General features: G+C 35.9%; 1 protein-coding gene across 3 annotated transcripts in view; it reads right to left on the bottom strand.

The window, feature by feature from the left end:
- The window catches only part of Mef2a (myocyte enhancer factor 2A), a 125202-nt gene that overhangs the window by 92728 nt on the left and 14416 nt on the right, over positions 1-18058 (bottom strand). For all 3 annotated transcript variants that reach the window (XM_028776652.1, XM_028776650.1, XM_028776651.1), the window contains exon 2: positions 9734-9785. The gene's annotated coding sequence lies outside the window, so the exon portion shown is untranslated. The remainder of the gene's footprint in view (positions 1-9733; positions 9786-18058) is intronic.

Here is an 18058-nt window from a genome sequence, read left to right as displayed (position 1 = left end):
TCCTTTCTCTCTCTCTCTCTCTCTCTCTCTCTCTCTCTCTCTCTCTCTCTCTCTCTCTCTCTCTCTCTCTCTCTCTGTGTGTGTGTGTGTGTGTGTGTACCCAGCCAGTAGATTCATATTGTCTATAAGTAAATACTAAAAATTATAATACTATTTAATTAACATAAAAACTATGCAAACACTTTAAGCACTTTTGAGAGCTTCTATGGTGGGGGTGGGAAAGCTAGATGGGATGTTTATATGAATTGTGTTGAATCTGTTGATCACTGAAAACGATAACATTTTAACACTGACCATGATACCAGCTCATATGTGGTACATCACTGCATCTATCTAAGGCTTTTACAATCTCTTTCAATGATACGCCACAATAGAGCTTTGTAGGTTTCAGAATAAGTTTTAACCAAGGCCCTTCCTGAGCTTAACTGCTGAGATTATAAGCACGGACCATTACTCTTAGCTAATGTCCTACTTCTTTCTTTTATTAATATATTCCAAAGTAACTTATTAGCATTGGAAAAAGGTATTGCAACTAAGCAATTATATTGGATCCTCTAAACACAAGCACTCCTCAACTTACAAAGGACTAAATCCTGATAATCCCATCATCAATTGAAAATAGTTTAAGTAAAAATATCTGACCTTTGAAGACCACAGCCCAGCCTAGACTAGACTAGCTTAAAACACCCCAAAAACATATATGACAATTGGGCAAAACCTGACCTAACACAAAGCCTATTTTATAATGAAGGACTTGTCATCTCATGTAATTTACTTAATATTATATAGAAACTGGAAAAACAAAATTGTAATTATATATGCTTTTGTACCATCTTTAAAGTATATATTAAAAAGCTAGCACATTAGAGACCATACTACATACAAAAAAAGGAGAAACAGTCGACTTTGACATTCAAAAATCAAACAAAACCAAGTAATTTTAATCCCAACGTCTATACAAGAGAACACAACTATATTCTACAAAGAAAAGAAAGGAGAAAAAAAAAAGATGTCCTGTAGTCTCTTACAGAAAAATATACAAAATATCCTGGACACATTTATCCTCTTAGAATATATAGTAAAACCAATGGTTCTTTGCTCTTAAAGAACTACCTCCCAATCCCATTTAATAAAGGATATTTTCACTACTATTTACCATTAAATCCAGGCACAAATTCATGTTCTAAATTAAAACTATCATAAGCTGTTGTTTAATGAAAAATAAATATTCCATTCTACTGTAAGTTACATTTAAGTGAGAATGATTACACATCGAAAATAAACAAGTCTATTGTATGAATACAATGGTGCTATCAACCAGCATGTCATAACATAAGGAAAACACAAAACTCTATTTTGAATACAATTTGTATATGCTTGAAAAGTAATGACTTTGTCACTTTCAAAAGGAAAGAAGGAAGGAAGGAAGGAAGGAAGGGAGGGAGGGAGGGAGGGAGGGAGGGAGGGAGGGAAGGAGGGGAGGGGGAGGGAGGGAGGGAGGGGAGGGAGGGACAAACAGAAGAAAAGAAAAAAGTAGGACACAGACTGCAAACATTTAATTTTACAATGTAAAGTTTTGTAATTAAAAATACTGTAGATTCAAAAAAATAAGAGTAATAAGAAATTATACAAAACATTGAAAAGGGTATGCTTTTCCCATCAGTGATGGCTATAGGGTTCTCATGGTAAATACTCGGGTCTGCAAAACAACTCAAACACTATTAAAGAAATCATGACTCAAAGGCCACTGTGGAAAAAATGATGGACACATCATGCACATGAAAGTGAGACTGTAAGAGCTGTGCAGAACTGGCCCCACCCCTCACCTAGACATCATAGGAGAGTTGGGTCCTGCCCCACATCTGCTGAAGCACTCAGGAGAGTAAGTAAGCCCTGCACCTCGCCTGGGCAGCACAAGAGAGCTGACCTTAATGACAGGGACATGGGTGAGCTGGCCTGAGAGTGTAAGTGTGAGAGCTGGCTTCTGCAACTTGTCTACCTAGCAGCAGAGTGGGTAATAGAGATGCTCTCCCCTACCCTTATCCCTCACAACCTACAGCAGACAGAGGACTGTCACTGGGGGTCATTAGAGCAGAAGAGCTGTCCCTGTCCCTCACCTGCTTGAAGCACTCAGGAGAGCAGGTCCTACACTTGACACTTAGGCAGCACAGAAAAGTTGGCCCTGGATGTGAGGATTGCAGAGCCAGTTCCAAGGGTGTGAGCACAGGAACATTGACCCTGCCTCTAGTCTGCTGGGCAGTGTCAGCAAGGGTGAGGGAGAGATGCCTTCCTCACCATCTATGGCAGATGGAGAGCTCGCCCTGGGGTCATGAGAAAGGGAAAATTAGCCAAGTCCCTCACTATTTGCAACAGTTGGGAGAGCAGGTCCCACACCTTGCCTGGGCTGCAAGATAGAGCTGGTCCTGGTTTCAGGGGATTGTGGGGTTGGGGGGGGAGTGCTGGTAAGCCAGCCCAGAGGGCGTGAAAGGAGGAGATCCAGCAAGCTGATGAGCTCGGATACTTTTAATTGGCCCACCTCAGCATCTACCTCATCAATGAACTACTGGAGCTCTGGTCCTAAAGATCCAAAACTAGCGGATCTCCATGACACAGGGCAGGAAAGAATACAAAGGAGGAGTTCCTTTGAGGTTCTAGTATTGATAGAGTAAACCAGACCAATAAGTCACTGCAATGAGCATTTGCAAGCAAAGAAATTGTGGACAAAAGGTATACTGTGGGGACACACTACAGGTTCCACAATGAGATTTTTTCTCTCTCTGTTGTGGGAGAGATTGCAAAGTTAGTGAGCAGTTACAGGGTGGGGTAGATGAGTGGGATTAGGGTACGTAGTGTGAAATTCACAAAGAACCAATAAAAAAATTAAAAAAAAACCCTTAAGAGCATCAGCATTCCTAAGATATCAATACTTTTCTCAATAACCAATCCTCCTTTACCTCAAAAGGAGATCATTTTCCTAATTATTTTGGTAGTAACACACAGTAAGTCAGTATTTAGCGCGTACGCATGACTATGTATCCTCTCAAAACATGTATTAGTAATCACTTAGATCTCAGTCCCTCTACTGCAGTTACCACAGAGTCTCTTTGTGGTGTTTTCTTGATTGGTAATAAGCTAAGAATCTCTTTGTCTGCTTCATAAATACTTAGATTTTCTTTATGAGGTGCTTCTCCAAGTCTCTTCCTTTTTCACTCAACTATCTATGATTAACAAGAGTACTCTGAGTCTTTAGGTTTGTCCCTTTTGTCTGCTAAATGTATTAAGAATTATCTCTATATTTTCCAATAGAAGCTTGTTTTTATAATGAATAATCAGTCTTTGTTTTCTGCATTGTGAAAAAAAAAGTACTTCTTTTCCGAATGAATTATCAGTTATTTCGTTATTAGTGAAAAATTCTTTACTCTGCTGTTATAATTTCTGTTCTAAAGCAAATGTCTATATACGCAAGGGTCCTTTCACAGGCTTCCTTTTTGCTTTTAACCCAGTATTTGTTATTTTATGGAATTAATCATTGCATATGCTTAAAAACATCTGATTCACCTGATATAACCCTTCCTCCAAAAAAAAAAGAACAAAATATAGAAAATAAAAGGTAGCAAGAAAACATAAGAACAGTCGATCAGTATGGAGACTCAGAAGTCAAGAGCTTAGATAGGTAAGTAGACAAAGCTATCACAACAGTTTAAGAGAGCAGGGAGGTGGTTTTGTAAGTGAAATGCTTTCTGTACAAGGATGCAGATCTGAGTTCAGGTCCACAACACTCATGTAAAAGCTAGGCATGGATGACAGCACACATCTGTAACCTGAGAACTAGGAAGCAATAGCAAGCAGAGTCCAGGGGCTATTGGACTAGTAAGAAATGGCAAGCTCCAGGTTCAAAGAGACACTAGCTTAAACAATAAGGTAAAGAGAAATCTAAGAGGACTACTGACGTCAGCCTTTGACCTCTATACATGCATATAAGCATCAACATCCCCACAAATATAATCATACACATACAAATCTCATCTCCTACACAAAATTAAAAAGATGATTACAAAGAAATTTAGTATGCTTGGAAAGGTATGGACTCAGGAGTTAGTAAAGTACTTATTTTGTAGGTGTAAGGACCTGAACTTGATCCCTACCACCCAAGTAAAAGGCCAGGCATGGTGTTCACATTGCTAATCCCAGAGCTGAGGAGGCATAAACAAGTGTATCTCTGAGGCTTAGTGAGTGACAGTCAGCCTAGTCTAACAGGTGAGCCACAGGTCTCAATGAAAGATAAAGTGAATAGATGTCTCATAAGAAATGACACCCAAGACTGACCAATGATATCTACTCACATATGCACATGTGCATACATACCAGCATACACATGCATGAAGGAGAAACAGAAGAAAAACTTGGAAGAAAAAACTAACTATAGTAATAACTTCGAAATCATCTTGGATGGTATATACTTCTGGAGTAAAACAGTGATCTTAGACTCATATATTTGCCATACAAATAAATCACAGAAAGAAAGAAAACTGAAAATAAGAGATGAGTGGTGTTATCAATGGCAAAGAAGACAATTCAAATACATTAGCACATGCAAGGAAAAGACTAGAATAAATGGAATATTTTTAAAAAATTAGTAGCCAAAACAATTCTACATTAAAAAAAAAAACTAAGCAAAGTCATCTCAAAGAAAACCATCCAAGATACAATACAATCAAATTACTAAACCTCAGTAATAGTCTCCCCTACCCTTTTGAGACAGGGTATGCTTGAAACTCACTATGTATTTCAAGTTGACCTCAAACTCAAAGCAGTCTTCCTGCCTCAGCCTTCTGAGATCTGGAATTACAGCCATGTGCCACCACATCTCTCTTTTTAAGCCTTAAAAGAGGCTATAGCAATGGCTGGCTCAGGGGTTAAGAGGAATGAATGTTCTTGCAAAGAACCTGAGCTGGGTTTGGTTCCCAACATATGGCAGCTTAAAATCATACCTAATTCAGTTCCAGGAGATCTGGTGCCCTCTTCTGGCATCCATCAACATCAGGTACACATGCAGTATACTTACATATCCCAAGTAAAACACTCAAAATAAAAATACAAGTCTTACAAACAGCCAAAAGGGGGAAAAAAAAAAAAGGTTGCACATAAAAAGAATAACAAAATTTCTGTCAGGAACTACAGAAATTATTTCTGTAACTATTTTATAACCTATTACAGAGAAGAAAGATATTTTATAGAAAAAAGAGCCAAGTCCTCATAAAAGACACTAAACGGTCATATGTATCCAATAATAGAGCTTCAAAATACATGAACCAAGAAGTGAAACAGAAATAAATCCATTTATTATGTTCAATTATTAAAACAATCAGAACGTCAAGATGTATGCTTAAAGTGTTAAAAAAGAAAACAACTCAAGTAATTTGACCTATCAATTTTAGAAATTTCTACTCAAACACATTCTTCTTGGCACACATTAAAACAATCACCAACACAGTCCATTTTCTATGCCTTCTCATAAATGTCAAAAAGTTCAAAAAATGTCAAACAATGTATGTTCTAATTGAATCACTGCTTTGTAAAAGAAATACATCTGGAAATTTACATAAATATCTGGAAAGTAAATAGAAAAATTTCACAATGGAAAATTCATGTTATAATTCAATGTAAATAACCATGTGACACAAGGAAGAATATGAAAACAAAGAAACTCAAGATTAAATGTGTATTCATACACAAGCATGCTCTGTCCTTCTCAATACCTATTCTTCTTTTTGGTTAAAAAAGGATTTATATATTTTATGTATGTGAGTACACTGTAGCTGTCTTCAGACACACCAGAAGAGGGCATCAGATCCCATTACAGATGGTTGTGAGCCACCATGTGGTTGCTGGGAATTGAACTCGGGTCTGAAAGAGCAGTCAGTATTCTTAACCACTGAGCCATCTCTCCAGCTCCCTCAATGCCTATTCTTAAACCTAAATTAAAACCTTTATATGGGCTAGAGGATTAGCTAGGTGATAGAGCAGCTGCCTAACATGAACAAGGGCTAAGTTTAATCCCTAGCACTCTTAATCTTTTCTAAACTCCAACTTTCCTTTAAGAAAAAAAATTTAGAGAGGAACTTGAATACTTCGCAAGCATTCCCAGAAAGAAAGACCTGCATTAATCTGATCTTAAAAAACAAACAAACAAACAAAAACAAAAAAACAGAAAGAGAATAGGAGCTGGAGGACCAGCTCAGAGGCTAAGTACTTGTTCTGAAATCATGAGGACTGGCATTTGAAACCTAGCATCTATAGAGGAAGCATCATCATGAAGTAAAAAGTAGGACTGATGAAGCTTGCTACCTTAAGCTAGCCACACATTCAGGGGAGAGACTTGCCTCAAATGAATAAACATAAACTGACAGAGGAGGCCATCTGGTGGCCTTTTCTGGCCTCTGCTTAGGCACACAGGTATACACACACACACACACACACACACACACACACACACACACACACACAATCAGTCTTTAAAAAAAATTACAAAAAAAAATATCTCTACAAACCAAGGGGTCTTTTATACACACAAAAGAAACCAGGTGGTAGGGTAGCATGCCTTTAGTTCCAGCACTCTGAGGCACAGGCAGGGGGAATCTCTGTGAGTTCAAGTCCAGCCTGGTCTACAGAGCAAGTTCCACAACAGCCATGATTACACAGAGAAGCCCAGGTTTTTTGTCTTGAAAGACAAATACACACACACACACACACACACACACACACACACACACATATAATATCCTGGGGATAATATCTGGGGGAGGGGGTGCTGGCAGGAAGGGAAATCAAAATGTAATCAAGACTGTAATACAGGAGAGAAAAATAAAAGTAAATAAACACAAAAAAGAGTTGAATTTTAAAAATGGATACAGTAATATACAAAGATAACCAAACCAGGATTACCTCAAAAACCTCATGACTACTTGTTTAATGTTCTAAAATTAATGTAGCTGACAACCACACTGAAATATTTGAAAAGAAATAAGAAATAAAAACATCATCTCAATAAATTAAAAAACAACAACAAAAACCCACAGCTAACAAAATTCTACCACCCATTCACAATAAAGAAAGAATGATCAACAGAAGCTGGTAAAAAGGCTGAAGGTGTTCAACATATGACCAGGAATAGTTCTTACTATCTCTATTCAACACCTCACTGGGATAAGGTTAGTCAACCAAATAAAGAATGCAAAAGAAAGAGATATATTAATTTGATTTCAAGCAATAATCTTGACCATAGAAAAGATGATATACACAAAATATCTGAAGGAATCTAAAGCATTACTAGCGCCAAGGTCACAGATCGGACAAATTACAAAATCTTACACAGGTATCAAGTGTGGGTCACTGTTATTAGCAGCAAACTGTTAAAAACTAACACTAACATAAAAAATGATTAGAGATTAATGAAATAAATAGGTTTAAGACCTTTGCATTGAAAACCACAAAATACTGTTGATAAAGACTTTAAAAGGGACTGGAGAGATGGCTCAGTGGTTAAGAGCACTGACTGCTCTTCCAGAGGTCCTGAGTTCAAATCCCAGCAACCACATGGTGGCTCACAACCATCCATAATGGGATCTGATGCCCTCTTCTGGTGTGTCTGAAGACAGCTACAGTGTACTCATAAATAAAATAAACAAATCTTAAAAAAAAAAAAAAAAAAGACTTTAAAAGAAGACTTAAATGGGAAAGGATACCATTTAGAAGACTCAATATCATTAGAATGTCAATTCTTCCTAAATTGATCCATAGAGTAAAAGTACTCATAATCAAAATCCCATTACTTGTTTTTAGCAACTGATGAGCCAACGCTAAACCAGAGAGAGAGAGAGAGAGAGAGAGAGAGAGAGAGAGAGAGAGAGAGAGAAACAGGAAAGACCAGAGTAGATGAAATGATTTTGAAATCAAATAGCAAAGCTGAGAAGTAATACTACTTTTTTCTTGTTGTTTGTTTGTTTATTTTGAGACACGGTCTCACTATGTAGCCCTGGTTATAGACCAGGCTGGCCTAGAACTCACAGAAGTCCACTGGTGTCTAACTCCTGAGTACTGGTATTAAAGGCATGTGCCACTACCCCCAGGTAATATTACTTGATTTAATAATTACTACCAAGCTACAATAATTAAGATAATGCAGTGTTATCTTAAGAATAACAAATCAACAGAACAGAGCAAAATCCAGAACAAGCCCACAAATGGTGACCTGATTTTTATCAAAGACTCCAAAATAATTCAACAGGAGAAAAAGGTCTTTCTTTTAAAAGCTGCCAGAAAAAATATTGTACCCATATTCAAGAAAATGAACCCCAACCTTTAACTCACACTATATACAAAAAGAACTCAAATGATTACAAACCTAAATATGACAGTTCAATAATGTTCTAAGGTATGAGGGGAGAAAACAGTTTTAAAACTTTTGTCAGTCCCCATGAAACACCTCTAATTTCTATCCATAATTAGAGGAAAGATTCCTAATCTGAGGCTCTTAAGTATATGTATCTTTAAAGCATTTCCCATGTAATAAATATTTTAGTAACTCCCAAGCAAGCCTAATTCAAATACAGCCCATTAAGCCACAGAAATATAGCTATAAATAAGATGCTCTGCCTATGCGTACTCATGGAGGAAGCAGCAGACCACTAACTGTAACTTAAATAAGACTTGAATCATTAAAAAAAACAAAAAACAAACAAAAAAACCCTTAAGAAGACTGTTAAATAGCAAAAGTACTCTCTTTAAGACAAGGCCTCATTGTGTAGACAATACTGGCAAGTTTCTTCTGATCCTCTTGCCTCAGCTTCCCAAGAGGTAGTATTAAGGTATGTCACTATGCCCAATGGCAAAAGTATTCTTGAATGACAAGGGGAAAAATACCCAAAGAAACAATAACAACAAAGCCCACAAACATACCTTCCCTGAGATTTTACTAATGTCACTATCAGATTCAATCCCTATTAATGTTTCTAAAGCACTTAGTTTTAAATAATATAATAGTAACATAATTTATGTCTCTCCTACCTTAAATAAAAAGTAAAGTTCAGATGAAGTTTTCCTTATGAAAGTTCTGAGGACCACCATCTTACTAGTTTATTGTAAGCACTTACCTAGGCTGATGTGATCAAGGTAACTTAATCTATACCTTTGTAAACATGGGCTCAAGAAGGCAACAACTTCAAATCCTCACAAAATACTCAGTCTTCTAAACAACCTCTTAAAATGTGTTCTCTTTTTCTCTTTGACCTTCACTTCTGAGGCATGGCTAGACTTCCTTTTTGACTTTTTGAAAATCTTCCCTTAGATTATTTAATTTATGTCCTTTAATTTTACATTATTTTTCTATTTCTTATTTATTATCACCAGAAACTGCTATGTTCTAATGAAGATTGAAATTTTCCAATGAAGATTAACATATTAATTAACATTTTACATCAAAGTACAGGAGGTGAAAAGTTTAAGGTTATCTTAGGAAGGCCAGATAAAATAACAAAACTTGATAATATACGTTCAATATTATACACTTCAGTGAGATCTTAACAAATTTCCTCAATTGATCTTAAGTAATCCCCCAGATAAACACTAAAATTACTGTCATCTAAGGTCACAAAAATAGCTTAATTTTTAGGAAATGTTTCACTATGGTTACATTTCCTAACATGGTAAAAGGAAAAATGTCAATTACTCTTACATTTGATCCTTCAGAAAATTCTTCTTTGTTCCTTTTCCACAAGATGCAATTCCTTAAGGAAGAAAAAAAGGATAAAGAAAGGAGCTGCGTTATTATCTTGACTCTCAGATAATTTATTATTATAAAAGTATAATACTCAATACCATTCATGGTAGGTAGCTCCAAAAATACTTGAAGAATGATACAAGTTCAATTGGCAAAAGGGATGTATTTTGCTTGGCCAATAAAATGCCCACCAATAAAGTGTATAATGTCATACCCTTTTTCACAAAACATGGATAAAATGTTTAGTAATAAATGCAATATGAGATTCAAAACTGGAGTCCTAGGTCCTATTTTCCTATTCTCTATATCACATGGCATCCTTATTCTTCAAGTAGTATAAAATAGCTCAAAATATTGCATTATGTTTTAAAAAGAAAACACACTAATGGCAATGATTTGCATTCTCCTAAAATGTGTCTGTGCTCCAATAAGAGATGCATACTTAGACTTTCACCAGCTGGCTTCTAAAGCAAGCAAATAATAATAATAATAATAATAATAATAATAAGATAATGAATCTAGAAGGGCAAAAATGAATAGAAAACATCACTTTAACAATTCAGCTCTACTGAGAAAACCACCCAATGTATCAAGTGCATAAAGAACATCATGCCTGGAGACATCTGAGTAAAAGGTAAAAATAGTTAAATCATACCCCACTTCTAACTTCAACTAACCAGGACCAACACCAGTGTTAACACAATGATTCAGAAAGGCAATTCAGGTAATACAACTAATCTCCAAGTAAATCTGCTTTATCAAATGAAAATGGATCATGTCTCTGAAGAAATCAAGTGTTAAGTCTCTAATCTAGCAGTTTTAATTGTTATGAGCTCATAATTTTTGTTTCTAAAGGGCACATCCTTTAAAGGAATTACACAAACTGTCAAATACTGTTTTTACATTCACAAATTAAATATTAAACATCAGAAATTAAAAGATACACAAAGTAGCCACTTTTTCTTCTTAAAAGTAGTAAGAAGCTTGTTTTTAAGAGATACTGTAGGCTTTTAACCTAATTGTATTAAAATATCGAAAATAAATACATCAAATTTAATCCAGTAATTTAGAGTACTATTTTTATGGGTCCTCCATCTAAATAGTTATTTCTAGTATTTGCTTTGTGTATCACAGTGGACATAATGGTTTAGCAGACTTCTTTATGGTAAGTAACTGATTAAGTGGAAATTTAATACAGCATGATGTGTGTTCGTGTGTGTGTGTGTGTGTGCGTGCGCATACACATACACATGCACACACATAAATTTGCTCTTCAATTTTATAGAAAAGTCATTATTACTCATGTTTTGATCATAATTCTTAAATAATTTCCAAAAGGCAATATTAAAACCCAAGCTTTTATTATTCTTTTATAATGATCCATGATGAAACACACTTTCAAAAACTAACTTCAAATTTTAATTTAGTGTTGCAGATAGTTATACAATATCTAACTGAACCCCCAAAACTCACTGCCACATGCAGCTGAGAATAAAATACCTGCATTCTGTAGTTCCTAGCCCTATGCCCCTCTACTATCCATTTATCTATATTGTCCTTAATTGGGACTACATATATTGCCTAAACAATCAAGCTCTGTAACTTTACACACTTACCTCTTCCAGGAAACGACCTTCTTAAATATTCAGTTCAATATGTACCATCAGCCAGGCCAACCCCAGGAAACCTTACAATTACCATCACTTCAAATGAGCAAAAGCACTACAGTTTTGCAAGTATAAACCTCTCCTACTATACTGTACATGCATTTTTAAAGATCTTTGCATACCACTCATTTTTTATATCTTCAGTAGTTAAGTCAATATCTGGCACACAATTCAGAGTCTATTTACTTTTACTCTAATATAGTCCACATTTTTCCACATTCTAGGGATAAATCCCTACCTTTATTTCTCACCTCAAAGAACTTGTATCCTAGTGAAAAAGAACTTAAGATAGATAAGGATTAAATATGGTAGGTTAATGGAAAACCCTAAATAAGAAAATGATAGCAGGGAAGGAAGTACTATTAGAGGGAAGAAACTGAAATTACAGAGAAGATGCTCAGAGAAGGTCCAATACAACAATTCCAACACAGTACGTGTTTCGGTACATCAGTACACTAATTACTTGACATATATTAACTGATAAATGCCCAAAAAAGTCATTAGTGTCCTATTTTTATCCTTAACAGGAAATGACATAATAAAGAAGCAACTTTTAAAGTCATACAACTAGTACGGTGGTGAAGCCGAGGTGAACATCCAGAGACAATTTCAATAGCCAAGTAAAACCACATTTCAGTTAATGCCTTAGCTAAATAAAGTGAAGAAATTCAAATTGTTCAAGATAATATAGGCTAATGACATGAATACGAATGACACTGTGATATACCAAGAAATAAATATGTGATCTCTGTTCTTTGTTCCTCGCTGTTAGCCTAAAGTTTCCCTTCTTGGAATCTCTAGAGTGGTAATGATCTCTCTTTAATATGAGATGACTGGTGACTTGGAGATCCTTAGATAGGAACAAATGTGACTGGTCCCCCAAAACAAACCAAATCATGATTAAAATTATCATAAAATATACTCCAACTTGATTTTTCAGCCCATCTTACCAACATCTAAGTAGAAAAAGGCTAATGGATGAGTTGGTCACCAACAGCTAAGATGTAATAAGTCATACCTAAGTAATGAAATCTTCTAAAAACTCAAAGGACAGACTACTAGATGTCTGGAGGATAGTATGTACAGACAGACAGCTTCCTATGCCTATCCATATACCTTGGTCTCTCTCTCTCTGGCAGTTCATTGTATTCTCTGCAATATTCTTTATTACACCCTTCACAGATTAGCATCCAATTCAAATATTCAAAATTAGACATTCTGAGTACTGACATGACTCCAGAAGCAGAAAATTCCATACTTAGTCTTCATATTGGTTGAATTAATACCTAGTCTTCCTATTAATTGAATTAATAACATATGTATATACAAAATATTATATAAAATTGTATATAAGGTATATATCAAACAGAACTAACTTCTATGTTCAGAATAGTATCTCATTTCACAAAGATACTGCCTTATTTTTATGAAAGCATCATGAAATCTTTAAAAATCTAAAATCTGAAATGCTTGATATAAAATATTCAACATACAACAGGTAAACAAAGAGAAAGTACCCTCTGAGTTCTATGGGCTACTCTAGCAAATCAATCAAACCTATGATAAGGCTCTGGTAATCCATGCTTTATAGCCAGTTGTTCCGAAGTGAAGACCACAGCTGGGCATGGTAAAGCATGCCCTTAATCTCAGCATTGGGGAGGCAGAGGCAGGCAGATCTCTGTGAGCTCAAGGTCAGTCTGGTCTATACAGTTCAAAGGACAACTAGACTCTGTTACAGAAAATCCCTTTCACAAGAAAGGGGGGGTGGGAAGGAAGGAGGGAAGAAAATAGAGAGACAGAGAGACAGAGAAACAGGGAAACTGCACAAGTAAGCACAGAATCTAGAACTTGCAGCAAGCATCTAAATAGGGCTTAAATAGGTCTAAGCCTGCAAAGGGTAGAATAGAGTGTCAGAAATAAATTTAATTAGGTCATCCACCTGGTTTCCACTGGAGAAAGTGATTGCAGGAGATGGACTATTATCAGGAATAAAAGGACACTTCATAATCCTTAATGTTGGCTTTTCAAAAATACAAAATAATTATAAATGTTTATGTAGCAAGTTACAACATACAGGAAGCAAGCATTACAAGACCAAACAAAAAGTAGATAAATCACAATTATACTTCAAGATTCAAAAATCTCTTAACAACAGTAAATTAACAGACAGAAAACTCAGTAAAGACATCTAACTCATGACAAATACTATAAACCAACTTGGATTAACTATGCACTACATTCAACCACATAAAAAAGCATATTTAAGTGTATATACCTTCTGGCACATTCAACATAAACACATACAAAACTACAAATGTGTAAGGAGTGAATTCACATAGAAAATGATTTCTGACTACAAAGTAAAGATTAATAAAAAATCACTTGCAATTTTCCAAATATTTATAAGTATGCACGGTTCTAAGCAATATACAACTCAAAGAATCATAAGAAAAACTTTAAATATACTAAGTGATAACTAAATTATCAGATTATAAAGTAAAGCTAAATACATTTGGAAATTTACAACTCTTGAGTGCTGTTAGAAAAGAACTAAGTTTTAAGAAAAACAATATATTAAACTTAAAGCAGAACTAAGGAAATAACAATAAGAGTACGTAAAGACATACATATTATGTACAGAAAGAAATAAATGTCAAGCCACTCAAACAAAGGTGACTAGTTCTTTGAGAACTCCTAGCTAGCCTAGTTAAGAAAAAGAAGAAAACAAACTATTATTTTTTTCAAAAAGCATATTGCGGCAAATGCTTCAAACATGAAACAACTTGGTGCCAGTAAATTTGACAACTTAAATGAAGCAGAGAAAATTCCTTGAAACATACAGATTATCACAGCAAACAAACTATATATTAACACCAAGTCTAATAAAAAAATTAAAATCATAATCAAAAGGCTCTGAATTTACTACAGAGAAAATTCCAGATCCAAATGGGCCCAGTAAATTCATTAGTGAATTATTTAAACATCTAAAGATTTCTGAGGTAGAAACTTCTTTGTAAAGTTATGGCGAACAATGGTTCGCTGGGGCACACAGGTGAAAGGATGTATTATTAAAGCAAGCACGTGAAAAATGTTTTCCTGAAGCAGACACAGGTGAAAGGATGTTTTGCTGGAGCAGACACAGGAAAGAATGTTTTCCTGAAGCAGACGTAGGTGAAAGGATGTTTTGATATAGCAAACACATGAAAGGAACCATGATGAAGGAATATAACTATGACCCCACAAATAGTGGGAGATGAGCACTGAGCATTGCTTTGGTTTGTTCCGCCTCCCTATTCTTCACTAATGACAATTAGCATTGTTGAGTTCAACTTGTGATGCACCATTGAGAGAGAACTTTTTGTGAGGTTCCTGTGGCAGTTGTCACTTCTACGGCCTCGCCTCAGGCCAGTTGCCGAGCCCTGCAGTTCCTTCAGGATTTTGAACTATAGCTCCTGGTTCATGCCTGATGTTGCCTGCCTAGAGGACTAGACAGCAGCTGCTGACTCACACTGGATGTTCACCACGGGACTGAACTGCTGAGAGAGAAGATCGAGCTCACCCCCAAAGAACTATTGCTGAACAGGTCCACTTCCCCCACGTCCTAATAACTCTTCTTTTCCACTACCCCTGCTGGGTGGTAGGCTAGACGAGAGGTTGAATCCTTATTAAAAGTAGGTAGTAAAAGACTTATGCTTACAGATTTCATGTCAGTATTATACCTCTTTTAGGGAAAAAAAAAAAAAAGAGGAAATGGCTCTTTAATCTATTGAAGACCAACACAAATACCCCTCATATAAAAATGAAGCAAAGAGACACAAGAAAAAGAAACTATATACTAATATTACTAGTGCATACATATGCAAAGGTTTTTTTTACAAAATTATCAAGCCAAATCTATCAATATATAAAAAGGAACATAACACAACTGAGGTTGTCTCAAGAAAACAAGGTTGGTTCAATAGTCAAAAAGAAATGTAACTCACTATATTAACATTCTAGGGAAAAAATTTAAAAACCATTATAGGAAAACTATGCATTCACTTAATTTTAATGAATGTATTGAAAGCTATGTATTCACAACAAAACACCCACTCATAAAGGAAGGTGTGGAAATCTCATCAACTAGAGATGTAGTGGTAACTTCTTCAATCCAGAAAGGGCATCTACAGAAAACCTACACTTTACCATCCTTGATGGACCTCCCCCTTTAAGATTAGCAAAAAAAAGCAGTAATGGTCACTCATCATTTCTAGTCACCATTTTGTGGGTGTCCTAACCAATGCAATTAGTGCAAGGAAAACACACCCAGACTGTACAATAGCTTCTCTACACACCTAACATGACAACACATATGGAAAATGCTCAGAGTATAATAAAGTGACTAAAGCTAAAAGGTGAGTCTTGCAAGAGTAGGACATAAGTAAGCCCTAAACTATTTGCATTTTATATACTAATAATGGCAAATACAAATTTGAATTTTTAAAATTTTGTATTATTTATATTTATTATTTATGTACATATAAAGCTGTTTAAGATTTAATTATTTTTAATTATATGTATGTGTCTGCCTGTAGGTTTTTGCAGGAAAGCAAAGGTGCCAGTGAAGGCCAGAACATTGAAGCTGGAGTTACCAGTGGCTGTAAGCCACCCAGTATAGATGCTGGGAACCCATACTTGGATTGTCTTCAAAAACAATGTATGCTCTTAATCCTCTGAGCCATCTTTCCAGGCCCAAATTTAAAAATTTTAAATGTCATTTATTTGGGCTCAAAACCATATTTAGAGATAAATTTAACAACACATGTAAGACTAACATGGGAAATACTAAGAAGCAGAAAAAGAAATTAAGTTAGTTCTAAAATAATGGAGATGTCATGTTCATTCATCTGAATTCTCAAAACTGGTACGACACTGACTTTCCCCAAATTACCAACGATTCAACACAGTTACAATCAAAATCCCAACAACCATGCTTATAAAAACTGACCTGGGTGGGGCAGTGGTGATGCATGCCTCTAATCCCAGCACTCAGAAGGCAGGAGAATCTGTGAATTCAAGACCAGCATGGTCTAGACCATGAGTTCCAGTACAGCAAGAAACCATGTCTCTGGGGCAGTGAGGGACAAAACAACACAAAGCAAAACAAAACCAAAACTGACACAGAGCTGAACACAGCATTTGGGAAGCAGCAAGAGAATTTCTATGGGCTAAGGGCATTAAAGGGGACTAAGACAGGCCTCGTCTCAACAACTGACACAGCAATTCAAAACTGGTAAACAAATGCCATGGTTTGAATGCAGTATGTCCTCCACAGGCTCATGCGTTTTAACACTTGGCCCCCAGCTAGTAGCACTGTTTTAGGAGGTTGTGGAACATTTGAAAAGTAAGGCTTAAAGGGAGGAAGTGAGCCTGATCTCCCCAGAAGTAGGCAAGCAGCCTCATATTCTTAACACCACAGCTAAGAGTCACTCTGGCCACCACACTTTCCACACCACTGGAACAAAAACCCTGACCCAAAACAAATCCTTCCTCTCCTGTGTTGTTTTTGCGAGTTCCTAGGTCAGAGTTAAAAACAATATAACCACTAAAACAATTTTACGAATAAACACAAAGATAGGTGGACCTACGCTACCTGATTTTAGGACACTGTAATACAGCATGGTCTTGTAATTAAACACACACATACAATTCAGTGTAAAACAGTAAATGTAGAATCACATACAGACACACAGACACACGCACACGCACACACACACATACACACACATGATATTCAACAAAGGTACTAGGAAAGGAAAAGTCTCAGCAACAATGATCCCTGGACACACAGACAACAATATCATTTACAAACACTGACTCAAAACGAATCATAGGCTTATATATAAAAGGTAGACAATAATACTTCCAAAATAAACACAGGACAAAAATTCTAGTAACTAGAGGGCAGTGTGATGGCTCATCACTTAAAGGCTCTTTGCTGCCAAGCCTGACAACATGAGTCCAATAAGGCAGAAAGAGAGAACCAACTCCTGCAGGTTGCCCACTGCTGTGCGCGCGCACTCATGTGTGTGCATGTGTGTGGGTATGTGTAAGGATAAATTAAAGTAAAAACGGTATATATTTCACACACCTTAATTTTTTTTAATTCTGCTAAAAGACATAGGTGTGTCAAATAATGTACAAAAACCAGGTACCCTAAATGAAAACACTGACAAAGATAAATAAACCAAACTTCAAACCTGCTCTTTGAAATAAATCATTTAAAAAAAAACCTCATAATACAACACAGACAACTCAAAAAAAAAAAAAAAGGCTTCTTATCAGGAACTGTTCTTGTTTCTTTTTGACTTTCTTGTTTGTTATGTGATAGGGTCTCACTATGTGGCCCAAGCTTGCCTTGAGTAATCCATCTAACTCAGCCTCCAGAGCAGGTGTGTGCCAAGCCCAGTCTATCATGAAACTATAAAGATCTCTTATATAAAAACACAAAGAAACCAATTTAAAATAGGCAAATGATTTGAGACATTTCACCAAAACCATGAATAGGCAGCAAGTAAATGAAAAATGTTAAATACTATTAGTCATTAAGGATGTGCAATTTTAAGTTACAGCA

The sequence above is a fragment of the Grammomys surdaster genome, unplaced genomic scaffold, assembly GCF_004785775.1.
Source record: "Grammomys surdaster isolate TR1022 unplaced genomic scaffold, NIH_TR_1.0 271, whole genome shotgun sequence".
Lineage (NCBI taxonomy): Eukaryota > Metazoa > Chordata > Mammalia > Rodentia > Muridae > Grammomys > Grammomys surdaster.
Note: the sequence above shows the minus strand (reverse complement) of the source record. Positions and strands in the feature narration are given on the sequence as shown.